The sequence below is a fragment of the Stigmatopora nigra genome, chromosome 3, assembly GCF_051989575.1.
Source record: "Stigmatopora nigra isolate UIUO_SnigA chromosome 3, RoL_Snig_1.1, whole genome shotgun sequence".
In the NCBI taxonomy this organism is placed as follows: Eukaryota; Metazoa; Chordata; class Actinopteri; order Syngnathiformes; family Syngnathidae; genus Stigmatopora; species Stigmatopora nigra.
In genome coordinates this window covers 3,764,951-3,783,835 of record NC_135510.1, presented here as the reverse complement: position 1 = coordinate 3,783,835, position 18,885 = coordinate 3,764,951, and the positions used below count along the sequence as shown (strand labels likewise).

General features: G+C 38.8%; 1 protein-coding gene across 1 annotated transcript in view; it reads right to left on the bottom strand.

The window, feature by feature from the left end:
• irx6a (iroquois homeobox 6a) overlaps nt 1–10,609 on the bottom strand; it is a 42,740-nt gene extending 32,131 nt beyond the window's left edge. The window contains exons 1-2 of the mRNA XM_077714112.1: nt 10,564–10,609; nt 8,487–8,735 (exon numbers count right to left, since the gene is read on the bottom strand). The gene's annotated coding sequence lies outside the window, so the exon portion shown is untranslated. The remainder of the gene's footprint in view (nt 1–8,486; nt 8,736–10,563) is intronic.
• Between the last annotated feature and the right edge of the window lie 8,276 nt (nt 10,610–18,885).

The window sequence follows — 18,885 nt, the reverse complement described above, 5'->3', positions numbered from 1 at the left end:
ATGCCAGTCTTTTTCATTCTTAACAGCAACCAAAAAAGAAGGCAGCATTTTTTTGCCTAGGATTCCAGGCTACTATTTTCAAGAAAATCCCTCATATAGTAAAATAAAACATAATACAATCTATTTGCCTATCATTGACTGCGGCTTTATAGTATTTCACCTACAGCTGTCTGTGTTAGTGAGGGATGCCTGATGAAGCCGTCTATAACTCAGACTTCCAAATGGCAGGTTCAGGCCAGAGAGCAAGTTAATCCCGTTGTTGCGTGGATGTATAATGATTTCCCAGGGTACCATCCGTTGTCGTGCGCTGTATGGCGCCAGCTTCTTGAGCCTCTGGCATCATTCTTTATGTGCCCTGGCCCAACCCAATGCCACAAGGCAATTGTGAGGGTGTCAGTCTTATCACACCGAGTGACATAAAGACTTTGTTTCTGGCTCATCACAAGCTACTTCAAATATGCAAAATGTGTTTGGGGGGTCTTGATATGGTCAACCTTGATTGCTATTTAACCACATGCGAAACACTTGAGTGTGTTTGTGCTAGCTTGTATTTCCTTATGTATAGGTCGCTCAAGCTTGTATGCGACATAATCCAAGCTAGTCTCTTTCTTTGACGGTGAACAGATGTAGATTTACATATGTGGAGACTCCCCAGCCTGTGATGAGATTAGTCGGTCTGGGATCTTTCTTCTCTGCAACTGGAAGGTGCATATTTAATAAATGCCTGGAGCTAGCTGGGGCGGCGCGGGGTCTCGGACCTCAGAGATCCACAGGACAAAGGCAGACAAGGCCCGTGACAGGCTGGCCCATATGGGAACAGGGTTTCATACAGATTGCGCTTGCTTTTCACAAGGTGCGGGACAGGGCTTTAAGGGGTTTTAGATGGCAAGCATGCACTTGGCGGGCCACTTCTGCAGCCGCTTCACAAAGAGAGCTAATAAAGGGATTTGGAGCTTGGAGTGGCTCATCTGTTTGCTTGTGTGAAAGACCATTTTGGGTGTGGATGTGTGTAGCATGTGTCAAAACACGGTCAACAAAAATTCTAAATAAGAGACAGAAAATATTTACAATACGGTATTAAAAGTATCCAGAAATGTTTTCGACCTGTGTTCCTCTTTATAGACTTTGATGGCATATTTACTATAGATAAAATAAATCAAAAAGGAAGCATGTGAATATCAATTCACTCTATATTTGTAATTTTTTCGTTGTTGTTGTTTTGTTAAGCAACTAATTATAATTTGAAAACTAACTACCTGAAAGGGCAATGAGAAGACGATACAAACTTAATTAAATTAATGGCTTTGTTTTGTTTAAGGCTGAAGACAAGTTTCGTCCAAATCGACTGAGACGTCACTTATTGTAAACATTCACACATTACTATTAAAATCTAAAAAACATTATTTTATTACAGTGTCATGGTTATGCATTCAACTGAGAAAATATTGTCAGATTTTTGTAGTTCAAATCCACTGTATTCCCACTTTGTAATACATTTTTCACATAAATTCATTTTTTTTACTCTCTCAATCCCAAATATGCCCCTTTTTGGGGAATATTATAGGAATGGTGTCCACTCTGTATAGTTTGATCGTTCGTATCTCATAGGGAAATGGTGAGCTCTGATTAAAAGATGTGAGAACGCAATGTAGACATTCACTATGTTAAATCATGTCCCTACACAATTCATACGTATACAGCTATGTAGGATTTTACCTCTAAAAAGTACTCACAGAGGGTAAAAAAATCGTAATACCAGTCTTTTGGGCTTGTTTACTTTGTCCTCAAATGTCAAGGAGACATTATTCAAATCCCGATGGTACTGTGCTACATCAAACGTGTGTACTAAAACAAGAACAATCCTATGTAAGAAAAAGATGAAGGCGGTTGCTATTATCTGTTGGTTTAAAACAGTGGAGAGAATAAGTACATAGGTAGAAGGTCATAAAATGAATGAGAAAGGTGAAAAGGGGGCAATTGATGGAACGGCTTGATTGAAAGAAGGTGTTTTTATTTTGAGTGTTGGGGTAGTGACTATGAGGTAATCTCGGAGGATGTGGCAGTTCTCTGCGGACTTCCTCGCAGACACCTTCGCTAATGAATCAGACCTGGGTTCTAATGTATCCTCGCTCACCAGAACAAAGCATGCCAGCATTAATATTTTAGTGTTTCTTTTTATCTCAATGCTCAACGGCACTACAAACAATTTTTGCCAGGCAGACATTGAAACAGGACGGGTTGAGAAAGAGATGAGGGCAATGGGAGAAAGTGAAGGAATGAGGAAACAATCACAAGGACAAAGTGTTCTCAGGATTTCGACAGGTTAATTCAAAGGTCTGAAAAAATGAGATCAGTCTGGATCATTTAACAAATAAGCCTGAAATGGATCACCAGGTTAGAATATGTTCTACAACAGGTATTTGGTGGGTAATCCAATATTTTATTCTGTTAGCCTATAACTACAGATTTGTGTCTTCTGTTTCCCTTTGATTTTCTTAACTTCAATTACCTTTTTTTGTTGTTTAATATACCCTTCATTTAATATACCCGCGTATATTAAACGGGAGGGATATATTAAATGGCGCACAAACGGGGAGGTACTCTTTATGCCGTGACGGGGGTGCATCAACGTTTTGCAGACTAAAACTACTTACTGCTCAGGTTAAGAGTACTTACTGTCGAATAAAGTCTGACTTGGAATTTTCATGAACTTAAATATCTAAAATTATGCCCCCCTAACACCATACAAATCTTGCCAAAAAACAAAGTTGACATTTAATATACCCGGGTATATTAAACGGCGCACAAACGGGCGGCTCAAAAAAATCTGAAATCCTTTCATATACCCGGGTATATTAAACGGGAAAATATGGTACATCTCACCTGATTTCTGTTGATACAATTATAACACTTTGCTCACCACCAATTAAGCAAATAATCTATTAGGACACAGACATTTATCTACTAGTCAAATAACTTAATTTCATGAGTCTATTCGTAGGTATCATTAAAAACTGTCGCCAAAAAAAGAAACAAAATGAACTAAACTAAAAAAAATTGTGATTCTGCACATTATAGTAAGTCCAAGGACTACAATGGCGCCGTGAGAAAAATGCACAGACACAAAAGGAGGACGAAATGTTCAAGCACAATCATTAATTGCTTCTTTGTACCCCCCAAATGGAGGCGCTACATTTTACCTGTATGAGTCTTTAAATTGCCAGGGGTTGGCGAGCAGTTTGGGGGGTGTTGTATTGAGCTCAGGGAAGTGGGGGGCGTGGGAGGGATTGTCGAGGGGTGGACGGTGCCGTCAGGAGATCCTGGGGCAAGCGGCCGTGGGCATTCAGCTGTGAAAAGTCATTCAGAAGGAAAACGCCGCGCATCCTTTATTTATTTGTGTCTGAAATATTTATCTGTCACACGGGCTGTCTCATAATGGGACTGTCAGTCTCCCCTGCCCACTGAAGGGTGCGGGCATGCTGCCCTGAGCGCCCGCTGTGGATCTCCTGTGAATAATTGCTGGAATTTCACTTTTGGGAACGTTGCACTCTGACCCTGCAGCATGTTGTTTTTCTGCATCAAGTGAAAGGTAGAATGTTTTAAAGTATTTACCTCGGCCTGGCTTTTATGCACACAAGCACACGCATACACACACAAATGCACACAAATTCCAGTCTAAAATAAATAATTCATTCCTTCACTCGGAGACCAGAACCCAATCAAGCTGAAAATCCTTGTCTTGCTGCACCTTTGAGCTGCCAGTTCTTTGGTGTTCTAATGTCCACACTCGAAAAGACCTTTTCCAAAGGCACGAGTGCACTCTATCAAGCCTTTAAAGGTACCTTTAATCTGGTGTCATCACCTGTCCTAAATAAGAAGCCCACCTGTGTGTTTCTACTCTTGGCTGTGATTCACCTCTCTTGAAAGAAACTTAAAATCCCTCCAGTTAAACAAACAAAACAAAACCAAAAGAGAAATGAAATTAAAGGGGGTCATTGCATGGGAAATTTACTACTGTGGTCAAATTAAATAGTAATACTTATTTTGAAGTCAATGGCCAAAATGGAAAGCATTAACTTTCTTGCTGATCACTTATTTGATAGAATCTTTCACTTCATATTTATAATAAACATTTTTTTAGACTTGTGAGATGCTTAAGTTACAAAAAATAATAATAAATGAGATAAAATGCTTATTTCTCCAAATAACATTGGAAATATTATTACTATTTTGTTCATTGTAGCGGTTATTATACAGGTCAAGGTTTTGACAGTTTTACCCAGGAAAGAGAAATGTATATTATCATTCGTCATCTGAGTAATGATATAAAGCATTTTTTTAAAGAGAGTCAAAGAGACAACAACACAAAAAGGTACTCTATGCATCATTGCTCATAGGTTAAAACAAAACAAGTATACATAATCATCTTGTCATATTCTGGCTTGCCAGTGTACTTCAGATAAATACTGACAATTAGACACCCGAGTACAAAATGCACAGGTAGGGCACACTGTGCATTGACAGTAGTCTGTGCATGCATAATTAAGAAGCACCTTGTTTGGAGAGAGTGCATGTCGTCTCTCAATGCGCAAACCACATCCCGAGAAGGAAGCTTTGAATAATGAACAGTGTCACCTATGCAAAATGCAGGAGATGAGTGAGACTGTCAGGGAATGTGTGTCTTTTGTGCTTGTGCGCATGTATACAGGATGCTATAGTCCTCCAGTCTTCCGTGTGTTTACATGGTGTCCTCTATACGATGTACACAGCCATGTACGTCTGCTGTAGCAGGGGCGGCTGTTTATCATTTAGCATGGTGCCATTCGGAGACTGAAGCATATGTGAGGTTGCACGGTTGACAGCTGAGACACGTTGCTCCCTGGTCAGCCCTCCCAACTTGGCAACCTCAACTCTCTTGAGCATACCCCTCCCGCCGCCACTCTGACTGATGCTTGCTACTTTAGGGTGCAATGCCATCCAGCATAGCATTCATCTAATTTTCTGAAGCGCCTTATGCTAGGGTTGCAGGGGGTGCTGGAGCACCTCAAAATTGGGTGCTCGGACGTTTAGTCGCCAGTCTTTTGGTCGCCGGTCAAATGCTGGCAGAGTTTACTGTTGAAACCAGCTCTCAAAATTCTATTCATGAGAGAGTTTAATATCTAAGAGGGAGTTTAATATCTTAGTACTGTTTAATATCTAAGTACATTTGAATGGCGACCAAAAAGGGACCAAAAGTCCGGCGACCAAATGTCCGGCGACCAGACGTCCGGCGACCAGACGCCCGGCGACCAAACGCCCGGCGACCAAACGCCCGGCGACCAAACGCCCGGCGACCAAACGCCCGGCGACCAAACGCCCGGCGACCAAACGCCCGGCGACCAAACGCCCGGCGACCAAACGCCCGGCGACCAAACGCCCGGCGACCAAACGCCCGGCGACCAAACGCCCGGCGACCAAACGCCCGGCGACCAAACGCCCGGCGACCAAACGCCCGGCGACCAAACGCCCGGCGACCAAACGCCCGGCGACCAAACGCCCGGCGACCAAACGCCCGGCGACCAGACGCCCGGCGACCAGACGCCCGGCGACCAGACGCCCGGCGACCAAACGCCCGGCGACCAAACGCCCGGCGACCAAACGCCCGGCGACCAAACGCCCGGCGACCAAACGCCCGGCGACCAAACGCCCGGCGACCAAACGTCCGGCGACCAGACGCCCGGCGACCAGACGCCCGGCGACCAGACGCCCGGCGACCAGACGCCCGGCGACCAAACGTCCGGCGACCAAACGTCCGGCGACGCAAAATTGTCATTTCAGGTCAAAACCCAATCCATTTGCGTACTGCGAATAGAATCATGTTCAGACCTAGACTACAATTTTGCCTTGAAATGTCTCTCCTCTTCTCACCTTGTGATGTTTTTGTTCGGACATGAAAGTACAAACCTCCCCCCCTGCCAACCTACTGACAACATCTACCTTACAACCCCGCCCGGTAGGCACGGATAAAACATAATATCTAATTAAGTTTCAACGCCGCATTTTCATTTGTTAATCACTTAAGTGCTTGAAGGAGAAGCTGATATCCAAAGGTCTGGTCCCAGAAGCCCAAAATGTCAAAATGCAATTATATGCATGATTAGCCTGACCTGCTTCTATAGTGCACACCCTCCCTCCTTGTCTCAGAAAGCTGACAACCTCTGCGATTTTTATTTGGATGAAATTCACCCCCCACCAGGCAGTCATGGCGCCTCCATCTGGTCGCTATCGGTACTGACTCTCAACATTGCTAGTGAGTATAGAAGGGGCCTTTTTTTACCCCAGGTGGGGAGATAATCTTTCAATCTCTGTTAGCCTTAGGTACCGTGGAGGATAAAAATAACACACACACAAATGGAAAATAAATGAATACGAATAAAACAATTTATGCATCTTAAAGGATAATACTATCCCAAATTATTAATCAAATCATCTTGATCCGTTTGAGCTTTTTTTTCTTGGTGCTTAGCGCAGCAGCAATCCTCTCTAATCTGATTGTGTGGAGATAAAGCGGATTTAGCCTTGCTATTGTGCTACTCTGATTAAAGAGCCAGGTGAAGTATACACACTAAATAGCGGGTAGGCACGCAAACTAAGTGTAACTTTCATAATACATAGAGAGCGTGTTCTTCAATGTATAATGACAAAGTGAATGCCCTCACCTAATGTTGCACTCAAAGCCAAATTTTTTATTATTAATTGACATCATCACCCTCAATATAATGGTGAAGTATTAAACAAACTACGTCTCAAGTGATAAACTCTACTGGGGTATGTCAATTAAATGTATGTTGTTGATTGCTCAAAACATTGGAAAAAATAATAAACTACAGGATAGAAGTGGATAGAAGACATAAGTGTATCGATAATTTCAAGGGTGTCAGAGTCGAGCTGGTTCGCGGACCGCTTTAACGTCCACTCGATCTTATGTGGGCCGAACCATTTTAGATATAATATTTAGATATTTTTTTTTTTATAAATGGCTTAAAAGAACTAGATTACAAGCCCTGAAAATTCAGTTTTTTATAGATCTAAAACTGTTTATTTTAGCTTTTTTTATATATATTTTTTGATTTTACAAAATTATTTTTGAACTAAAAACAAAAGAAATGATTAAAAAATACAATTATTGATTCAAAAGGGGGAAATCAGGAAATGTAATATATATATCTATACTCTTAATTTTAATTTGATCCTAAAATAGAAAAATTATTTACTTTCCCAGGCCACACAAAACGATGCGCTGGGCCAGATTTGGCCCCCTTGCCATCACTTTGACACACGTGACCTAAATCATGGTGCTGTCATCTGAGTTCATACACAAATGGACATATTATGGACCATGACCCCATTTAATGTAACACAAAGCGATCATTTTAAGCAGAAATAAGTCATTTGAATTGTCTCAACTAATTTAGTGCAATGAATTCTTCTGCTTGTCAAATTACTTGGTAAATGAACATATTGGCTTGATTTGTCGTAAATAACAATTTCCAATTACATCTCAAAATCCCTCACATCACAGTCATTGGGAATCCCTGCCACTTTAAAAATTAAGACCAATCTCCTTAATCCCTTTCAGAAACACATTAGCTCAAACATGCCATTTACTAAGACATAATGAATCAACATCCAACTCCACACAATTGACACAATTCTTCAATTCATCAAAATGATACCGTATCTTTTCTTGTGATCCAAAAACTCTTTCCCCAAACCATCTGTCTATTTTAGAGCTTATATGACGTCAGCCTGCTTTGCCTAATTGGACGTGGATTTATGTTTGGACTTAATGCAATTGAAAAGGAATATTTGAGGAAGTGTGCATTTTGACAAAGGCTCCAGGCCCGGAATGTATGGAGCCTATGTGCCTCAGGAGAGACATGTCAGGTCCCCTGGTAGCCCATTAGAGCATGTAACCCCACCCACCCCTTACGTCCCGAACACCACTACAACCACCACCACCCCCAACACCAGCTACAAGGCTCATCCTACCAAGGGAGACCCTTGCAAAATATTCATGATACACCACCTTGTGTGTTTGATCCATCAGTTTATAAAAACATTCATGTGTAGGGAAAAAGTAACACTATGCAGAAACACAAACATCATGTTGAACACATTTAAAGAAGGAAAACTCCCATACAAATTTGAAACATTGATTCAACTGTCAATTATCAACTCATATTTGATCACACATGGTTCAGAATGGCACAACATGAAAATTAATTGTGGCAAATAACAAAATATAGTGGTGTATTCACATCAGTGACGGTCCGTGAATTTCCTAAAGACGCCTTCAGCTGTCTGAATCAATCCAACCCTCAAAAACTATTTTATAGCTATAAAACCTCTACTGCAGCTACAGCTGCGACAAATAAAAAAAAGCATCAATCAATAATAACCTCATACAATTGAAATATTTAGGAATATAGCCATATTTTACTCACCAGAAATCATTTTTACCGGTACACAAGATCCATCCTTCTTTCTTTCCTCCTTTTCTATCACCATTGAAGCTAATGATGAAAGTTGAGCCTGTCCTGTTGTATTTCTGGCATACATTTTTATTCCTTCCCGGTTGTGAGAGGCTTGCTTGCTTCATAGTTGTCCAACCTTTCTTAATGATGTCCAGCTTTTCTTAATGATGTCCATCTTTTCTTGAAAAGTCCTTCTTTAAAATGGCTTTGTCAGTAAATCTGCAAAAAAAAAAACAATTTCTTCTCATCCTTCAGCCATTACGGGTTGATAAAACCACTATTAAATCAACACAATAATATATCAACACAACAATATATTTTTGTTTGTGCAGCCATAGAAAAAAACATAATTAACATCTGTATGTAATTCAGATATATACATTTTGGGCCAGCAGAGAAGGCTTGGCAGGCCCTGACAGTCCACCAGATACACACCAAAAATCTATTGATTTTTTTTATACCACTTCCTGACCTATTTTTTATTCCTGATACCTCAGTATTGATTCACCAGCTTGATATTTTTGGAACCCCTGCTTTCATAAAAATGTGCATGAGTATAGTTGAAAAGGTTAAAAGCAGTGACAGAGATTTTATACATTAAAAAGCACTGCATGGACTCTTCTTCCCTATGTATATGCTTTAATCTAGCACTGCTTCATTCCTTTTTTCTCCCCAAATTTCTATTTCTAACTTACAGAAAAAGTACTGCATAATATTCAAAAGAGTGAAGATAACCTTTGTCTTATAATAATAATCATATCACATTAAAAAGTACTTTGCTTTTGCCCATTTTCTCTGAAAACAATAAAGATATTTCTTATATATATCTTTTCTGTCCTCCAGATGGATAACATCTTACCAATACTTTATGATATACTCATGTTTCATTGTAAAGGGAAAAAAAGTAAGCGAAACAAAAGAAAAGGAAACCAAATAACTTGAAAGTGGAGCCATTTAGATTAGTCATCATCTGCCTTGTGTTCTCGGGGTGTTATTCTTTTTTTTTTCCTTTGGCTTTCTGGTTGCTGGCAGTTTGAGGAGCTGGGGGGCTTTGAAGCTTCAAATGTGACCTCATGTTCCATTCTATTTCTGTGCTCACCATCCTCCTGGGCAGATGTTTGCATTCTGCAATAAATCGGACAACTGCTGTGGGACGTTGAACATCTGTACATCATGCACAGCTACACTCACAATGATAACTACCAAAACTGCAGCATTGGTTTGTACTAAAATGGATATAGCTTCAATCTCATCGGATCAAAATTTTGTTGTTATTGTCCAGAAGGTTTAGAACAGTGGTGTCAGACTCAAGTTGGTTCGCAGCCCACTTTAACGTTAACCCGATTTCATGTGGGCCGCATTCTTTTAGATATAATATTTAGGTATTTTTATGAATGGATTAAAAGAACTGGATTAAAAGCCCTGAATATTCAGTTTTTATACATCTAAAACAATGTTTATTTTAGCGTTTTTCTAGATTTTGTAGATTTTACAAAATTATTTTTGAACTAAAAACAGAAAAAAGATTAAAAAATTACAATTATTGATTAAAAGGGGGGGAAAAAATTAGGAAATTTAATATACATCTATACTCTGCATTTTAATTTGATCCTAAAACAGAAAGTCACCACTCATGATTTACTTTCCCGGGCCACAAAGAATGACACAGCAGGCCAGATTTGGCCCCCGGGCCACCACTTTGACAGATGGGTTAACATAATAGGAGAGGAGGACCAAAAAAGTTGGAAAGGTTCACAGTGTAAGTCAAGTTCTTCTCTACTTCCTTCAAATTTTGCCCCAAACTTCTCACAAGAACAACTCAAATCCTTCCAGTTTACAATTTTATTGAAGTTTTCCAGTGATAGGAAAGAATTAGCTGTTGCTGAACCGATTAGGTTGCAAACCTTAAAAAACAGGGACCAAAGGAAGCAAGCATTTGCCACAATTCAAATGAAAGGAAAGCACAAACAATGCAACTTATGGTTGTGAGAAGACAAACTAAGCATCAACCAGCTGGCATCTAAGTGGTACATATAGTTTATCCTACCAGTTACATGTGATTGGCTCTGAAGAGTATTTCTGGTTCCTTTGTTGCCTGTCTTGTCCTCCAAGGATGTACTACTGAACTTATATACTGGTTCATGACCTATGACCTCAGGTAGGAAGTGAGGTGAGTTTGGTTTGATTGGGTTTTTTCTGCCCTCTCTTGGTCTGGATGGTGGGCGGGACTACAACTATCTTCTTCATAGTTGACTTGACAGTGTATAACTAATTTAAACCACTATTCACATTAATCTTTCTTTCTCAACCCATTTTTTCCCCCTTGTCTTACATCTCCAATTTGTGGACCACATTCTACTTTTCTCAACCAGTTTTTTTGCTCTTGTTTGACAGGGGAACCTGGCCAACCTTTGTGCTGTACTCATCTGGAAAACTAAATGTTTTATCAAGTGCCCTATGTTTATTGACTTCCCTTTCATGTTGCTTCGTTTGTTGTGCCTTTGTAGTGGCAAAAGATCCCCACGCGTCATCATTTGCGAGCAATCGGGGATGTCAGTGATACTCTTTTGATGTAAAGTCAGTCCTCTCGTGCAAGTTGCCACCTGTACCGTTCTCTCACCAACTTATGTGCAAATGGCTCCGCGTGGGTGTCGTTTTATTGATATTTTATTATTTTTTTGTTACTGCATCATTGCAACTGCACTTTTTATGCATCCCAAAATTGAACAAACTTATTGGCATTGCAGTCAGAGATTTACAGAGGAACAAAACTCATTTTTTTTAGAAACTCCCGTGTAATTATCCACCTCCAGGTCGCAATCCAGAGGGAGTAGAATGGCCTTGAAAGATGTTACGGTGCAGATGTAATGATTGCAGCAGTCTGATGCGCATTGACAGCTTTTGTAGCTCTTCCTTTTTATGTCGTGCTCATCCTAATGATGGTAACACACATACACACAAGTTCAGTAAACACTATTTTACAGAAATGTAGTAGAAGAGATCCTCGTTTATAACAGAATTCTGTTCCTATGACAAAAGCTTAATAGGTAGTATTCGTACGCAATTGTGAATGCCATCTATTCTGGGCTAGAATTGTGAGAAAGTTGACGCAATTCTTGATCTTTGTCATCTAAATAATCAAAATGGTGCACCTCAAATTGTAGAATAATATACTCTAAAAGATGATTTGATTTTAAAAATGTCTGAATTTATTCCTCCCAACTAAGGATACAAAACATGATGTCAGATGAAGTTGTAATACACCAAGATAGTAGATCCATCTCAATGACCATTGGGCACAGATGTCAAAGTGGCAGCCCTCGGGCCAAATCTGGCCCCCCGCATCATTTTGTGTGGCCCGGGAAAGTAATTCATGAGTGCCGACTCTCGGTTTTAGGATCAAATTAAAATAATACATATAGATGTATATTATATTTCCTTATTTCCCCCTTTTAAATCAATAATTGCCATTTTTTAATCATTTTTTTCTGTGATTTAAGTTCCAAAATCATTTTGTAAAATCTAAAATCATATTTTAAAAAAAGCTAAAATAAACATTGTTTTAAATCCATAAAAAACGGATTATTCAGGGTTTTAATCCAATTCTTTTAATCCATTTATATAAAAAAAATCTAAATATTATATTTAATAACATAAAATCAAGTAGACATTAATACGGCCCGCGAACCAACCCGAGTTTGACACCCTTGCCATAAGGGCACGGCCAAAAATCGTTATTTTTTTGCCCCTGTTCAATAATTATGGCTAAATGTCTTGAGATATTCAATATATTTCTGGCAGTATCAATAGCCAGTGAGAAGACTGCAAATACAGTAGTCTACAATTTATCCGCAGTGTTTATTCCAGTAATATATCTAAGTTGCTACATCGCAATGCTCCCTGGATTCCACTATCTTCTGATCTCCAGGCCAAGTCTAGCCAAATCTTCCTTGTACTTTCAAAGGATAAAATGAAAATCATACACATTTTGACATGCTTGGTTTGTTATTCTAGCTCGCCTTTTAATGTCAGTGAAAAAAGGCACATGGTGACAGCTTGTCCCTTCACTTATTAATGCTCACTGACTAATTACTCAAGATTATGTTTTCAATATAACTCCCTTGACAAAGTGGAACACTCATACATTCCTAAAATGTTTGTGACGTCCATGTTTACTCAAATGCAAACAAACCCTTACAAACAAACCGTGTCTCGACATTTTAAATGAGGCAGGCTTGTTACAAGTGCTCTTTTAAACAGGCCATTGATAGAAGTCCTCTAAAGTGCATCCAGTAAACAGTCTGAGAGAATCTACCAAGGGAGGACAATTCCTCGAATGCCACTAATGAATAGAAGACACGTGGCGACAAGCATCTTTAATTTCCCCGAGTGTTTGATATAAGATGTATGCGTAGACAGACCTCTTGTGGTTTTGTGCTGTTTAGAGAAGCAAATATAAATAGAGCAGTTCTCTGACGACTAGTTTTGCTTTTAAAACAAATGCCAAAGTCACATGAAATCAAAAATGCAATTGTCTAATTATGGAATTGGTGTCAAAAAACAAGTGTTGTGCTTAAAGCTAATCTTCAAAAAAGTATCTTATTATACAAAAGCTATGCCACAATTCACTTGATTGTGGAATGTTGTAAACCCTTGGCGATGTTTTTTGGAAATATGAAAGCCCCCCCCCCCCAAAAAAAAATCCCTGGTCTCTTGTTGCTTATGATGTTAGGGGGAGGGGCTTAGACGAAAGGTCTTGATGATTAGAACGTTTGAGGCCTCTTGGTAAGCACCATCCATCATCATCTACCTTAGCGGTATTCCTCTTTGATAACACACAAACACACACACATGGTGAATAGGACAACATCTGAAACGTTCCCATTGATTGAATCAGGATTAATTAGCTATGAGGTAATCATTGGCTCCACCACAAGGTTGTATGTCAGAAGAGTTGACATTTAGTCGACGAGGGAGATGTGTGTGTGTTGCAGAATAACCTCATACACCAGTCATGACTGCGGCCTATTTAGTGACAGCTTTGTTAACAAGTCTGAGCAGATGAGACGGATTATTTCCATGGCAAAGATGGAGTTGCGGTGCTCAACCAATTGATTCGCTTGTGATTTTTTTTATTATTTTGTTAATTAAGACATAAGTACTCTGATAAGCAGATAGAAATGTTGGGTTGGGTGTTTGGATAAGTATAACGTTAAAAGAATGTGTTGTTGCACCAAAAGTCAAAATGTCAAGTTGGATGGTATTTTTTTAATATTCAATTTATATATTCATTGTTGGGAGCAGAAATGAAATCTATAGTATTTGCTTATTTCTTATAGCTTGGGTGTCAGACTCGGGTTGGTCCGCAGGCCGCTTTAACTTCAACTTGATTGACCATTTTAAATATGATATTTAATTTTTTTTTTAAATAAATGGATTAAAAGAACTGGGTTAAAAGCCCCGAATATCAGTTTTTTCATAGATTTAAAACAATGTTTATTTTATTTGTTTTTTTTATATATTTTTAGATTTTACAAAATTATTTTTGAACTAAAAACAGAAAAAAATATTAAAAAATTACAATTATTGATTGAAAAGGGGGAAAATCAGGAAATGCAATATACATCTCTACTCTTCATTTTAATTTGACCCTAAAACAGAAAGTCGGTACTCATGATTTACTTTCCCGGGCCACACAAAATGATGCGGCGGGCCAGGTTTGGCCCCCGGGCCGCCACTTCGACACCCGTGTCCTATAGCATTAATTTACTTTCAAATTCCAATTCTATTTGACGAGACCTCTTCAGACTGTCATGAAAGAGTCTCACTCCTGCCAATAAAAATAATATCTATCAAAATAATGTTATCACGATATACACAACGCATTAATTTACGAAACCTAACAGCACTCAACTATCAGGTTGATTTTTTTCTTGAGAACGTGGAGACAAACTTTCTATCCTGGTATTATTTACTACAAAAGGTTAAAAATAAACATGTTGTAAGCCATACATTTCAGTTGTGTATCTTCAAAGCATTGTCGGTAGGAACATGTCTCCAGGTTGTTGTTTTTGAAATGATGCTAACACAATAGAGCAGCGAGCTCATTATGTCGCTGTCAATTATTCATCTGCGTTTGAGGGTTGGGGTTAAGGCTTCTAGACTTATGGTTTTCCTCCTTACGCACTGTTCACGTATGACTCCCTTTCAGCGTCCATGCTACGAACATTGCCACCCATCAATATTTCATTCTTAATTATAATGCCAAAGTCATAATTTGGTTTGCATTTCCTTAGAGGCGATTTGCAGCTTGTCTTGGATGATTGTGTTACTGGCTAATACTAAGCGAATTAATAAATAACCGTTATTATAATTGTAACAACGAACATTCACAATCTATATGTTATCAAAGTAGTACCCACACACAAAAAGAAGCTTTCAAGTAATACTGTTACAATAAAATATAGTTCAGACCGCAACTATTAAATACAAATAGCGTACAAATTGGAACGTATCAAAAAAGGGTAGAAAATGTTTTTTTTTGTCTTTTACCTACCAAAACGTTTTCTCCAGTTAGTGTGGCATTTCACTGCAATATTTCCGTCATTTATTTACATAAGCCAGTTTTACTTATTTTTTGGTTTTTATTTAGCGTGTACCGGCAAAACCGGCATGAAATATCCAAAAATCTGAACTATTCAAAAGTAGTAAAATGTAAATCAGGTGTCAAAGTGGCGGCTCAGGGCGAAATCTGGCCCGCCGCATCATTTTGTGTGGACCGGGAAGGTAAATCATGAGTGTCGACTTTCTGTTTTAGGATCAAATTAAAATGAAGAATATAGATGTTTATTTAATTTCCTGATTTTCCCCTTTTTAAATCAATAATAATAATTTTTTAATCTATTTTTTTCTGTTTTTAGTTCAAAAATAATTTTGTAAAATCCAAAAATATATTTAAAAGAAGCTAAATTAAACATTGTTTTAGATCTATAAAAAACGGAATATTCAGGGCTTTTAATCCAGTTCTTTTAATTCATTTATAAAAAATATAAAAAACTAAATATTATATCTAAAATGGTCCGGCCCACGTGAAATCAAGTTGACGTTAAATCGGCCCTCGAACCAACCCGAGTCTAACACCCTTGATTTAAATGCTTGAAAATATATCACACACGCACACACACTCTCACACACACACACAAATACACATCCTTACACACACCTCCAAATGTCACTGTTACTGTGTTTTGCACCTGCACCTAACCTCCCAGTCTTTAACAGAAATGGAAATGTTAGTTTTAGTCCCGCCTTTGGGACTAATCACCTAATGAGGGCATTAAAAGAGTTTGAGGGTCATAGTGATTTCTGTGAGTGTGTTTGGGGCAGGTGGTATCCCTTGACATGACGGAAACCCTCCCCTCTAGGGAGATATTCATGTGGGCAGAGTAGGCTCAAGGGCCCGGCCAGTCACACGCTGCTTGGATGGTGATGGATACCCCGCCCCAGGGAGGGTGACCATGAGTGCACTTAAGCGTAAACACACACACGTATACACATGAACACACCCCAAAAGAAACAAATGAGTGTGATGCAAAGAGCCAGACACGGAGCAGACAAAACAAAAGCACGCCGCGAGATAGAAGCGGCATGTTTAGCTTGGTGATGCATGACATGGGTAATGCATTCTAATTCTCCCCATCAGAGCACAAGTCTTTAAGAATGATGGATGATGTTGTTTCGGCGTCTCAGTAAACACAGCTTAATAGATGATGACCCCGGCCCATCAGCTTTCAACGAAGACCCCCATTACAGTCATTTCCACGTTAGCTTAAATTCACAATGGCGTGTTGATTTCACTCATTTTTCATCACATTTAGGACTTTTGGATGCGTAATTTAATAAGTAGACATTTTATTCACTGATTATATTTGTAGCGATATCATCACTGTTATTTCCAATTAACCCCATTAGCGTAAAACTGATAATTAATGCTCATGTCGACGCAAGCAAAAATATCCACAATTCGCCTTGCTTTAATTTGACAGAATTGCATTGTGATGATAGTGGAGTGTTTCAAAAGAAGCAGGCTAAGAACTGGTCAGAGGTTCTATTTTAATCTCGTTTGGGGATTTCCTGCCTGACTTCTTATTTCGGAAGAAAACACAATGTTTTGTCATGGATTTAAATATTACGATGATTTTGTGGTTAGCATTCTTTCATCCGCAGGGAGAATTGCTGGTTTTGAATCTTGTTTGGAAAGGCTGTGTCGTGTGAGCATGTTCTCGTCTGATTCCTCCTCGGGTACTTTGGCTAGCCTCAATATTTCCACCAAAAAAGAGAGAGCATTCAGTGTAAGATGGTTATTTTTTTGCCCTGTGACTAGCTGTCAACAAATTCAGGTGGTTATACATTTCCCTCACTTTTCTCCCTTCCATATAAAGGAAGTTACATATATACATTCAGTGGAAAATAACTCAAATCTAGCCGTTGTTATGAACAACTCTCTCATTTTTAGTCATATTTTCATACATGTACTGTCAGCAAATGTCATTAATGTCTATAGCTTTTAATATTGGCATTATAATATGAAGAGGTGCGGCTTCAGAAGTTCAGATTAGTGAGTTTCATTAGATATGTTGAACTCCCCCCTACCATTATTTAAATCACAGGTATCAAAGTGGCGGCCCGGGGGCAAAATCTGGCCCGCCGAATCATTTTGTGTGGCCCAAGAAAGTAAACCATGAGTGCCGACTTTCTGTTTTAGTATCAAATTAAAATGAAGAGTGCAGATGTATATTAAATTTCCTGATGTTGCCCCTTTTAAATCAATTATTGCATTTTTTTAATAAATTCTTTCTGCGTTTTTTGTTCAAAAATCATTTTGTAAAATCTAAAAATATATTTAAAAAGCGAAAATAAACATTGTTTTAGATCTATACAAAAATGAATATTCAGGGATTTTAATCTAATTCTTTTAATCCATTCATTAAAAAAAAAAAATCAAAATATTATATATAAAATGGTCCGGCCCACATGAAATCGAGTTGACGTTTAAGCGGCCCGCGAACCAACCCGAGTCGGACACCCTTGATTTCCACAATGTATTCTCAAGATAGCATAGTACTACTGTTTTGTACAGTCACTAGCATGTATGTCACTACCCTAAGACACAAGCTGACATCCAGAAGTGTGCTGTGAGCTACAGTAATTCCCCCGAGGAGTAAGGAAGAGAATGCATAACAGCAAAGAGCTTCTGAGCTCTCTCTGCAGGGGACCTCCTTCTCATGGGACACGGGGAGATTAGAGTCGGGGTGTATTCTCCGGAGTGGGCATATGCTTGATAAAAAAAAAAGCTATGAAAAAGTACCAAGACACTCTTGAATGATGAGACTAGTCAAATAATATAAGCATATTGACTAAAACCAGAAATAGGATAGGAATATACAAATAAAAGAAATGTAAGAAAAATAACATTAAGATGCACCTCACATAAATTAAAGAACTACACTGTGCCATTGTCATTTTTTTTTTTTGGCCACGGCCCAAAAAAACGAGGAACCGGGTGAAAGCTACGCATAACATTAAAGTTCAGGTTTCGTCAAACAGTCGGTAGCTTATTAAATCCCCTTTGATCGGACCCAGTCTTTGATTTCTCGGCGCTCATAAAGAATTCACTTTTACTAGTAAATATAGGTAGTTCAGAGAGACAACGTGACACGACCCTGGTTCCCTCTCTTGTTCGCATTGATTTTTTTTTATATAAAACAACTTCACAAACTAGGCCTTGTGAAAATGTACTAACGGTGAATTTCTAGTTAACTAACATTGTACGTATATGTGATCAAGATCTTCTATGCCAGAGTTTGGGAACCTTTTTGACAGAGAGAGCCATAAACAATTCAAATTTTATAATGCTATTTCTTGAGAGCCATTCTCAGAATTGAAAAGAAAAAATACATGAAAATGTGTGATTTTTTTTGGTCATTTCACTACTTTTAAAGTACAAAAAGTCTTATTTTGACAACATTGTTATGCTGTTGCTAATCAATCAGTATCAAGGAGAATATGTATGTAGAAAAGAGTAATAAAAAAAATAGGATTATAGTGGTGCTAGAGGTAGTTCGAGACTCAGTTCTCTCACCAGTGATTTGCATATTTTACCTCTCAGGTTAGTGGAGAGCCATATGCACCCATGGAAAGAACCATATATGGCTCCCAAGCCTTAGGTTCCCTACCCCTGTTCTATGCATTTCCATTTTTACGAAGCCTTTGTTTCAATGCAACTGGCAATGACAAAAAGACAGATATTGGAATGGTTTCCATTTTAAACTAAAAATCCAGCAGAACCAACCACAGTGTCAAACTGAAA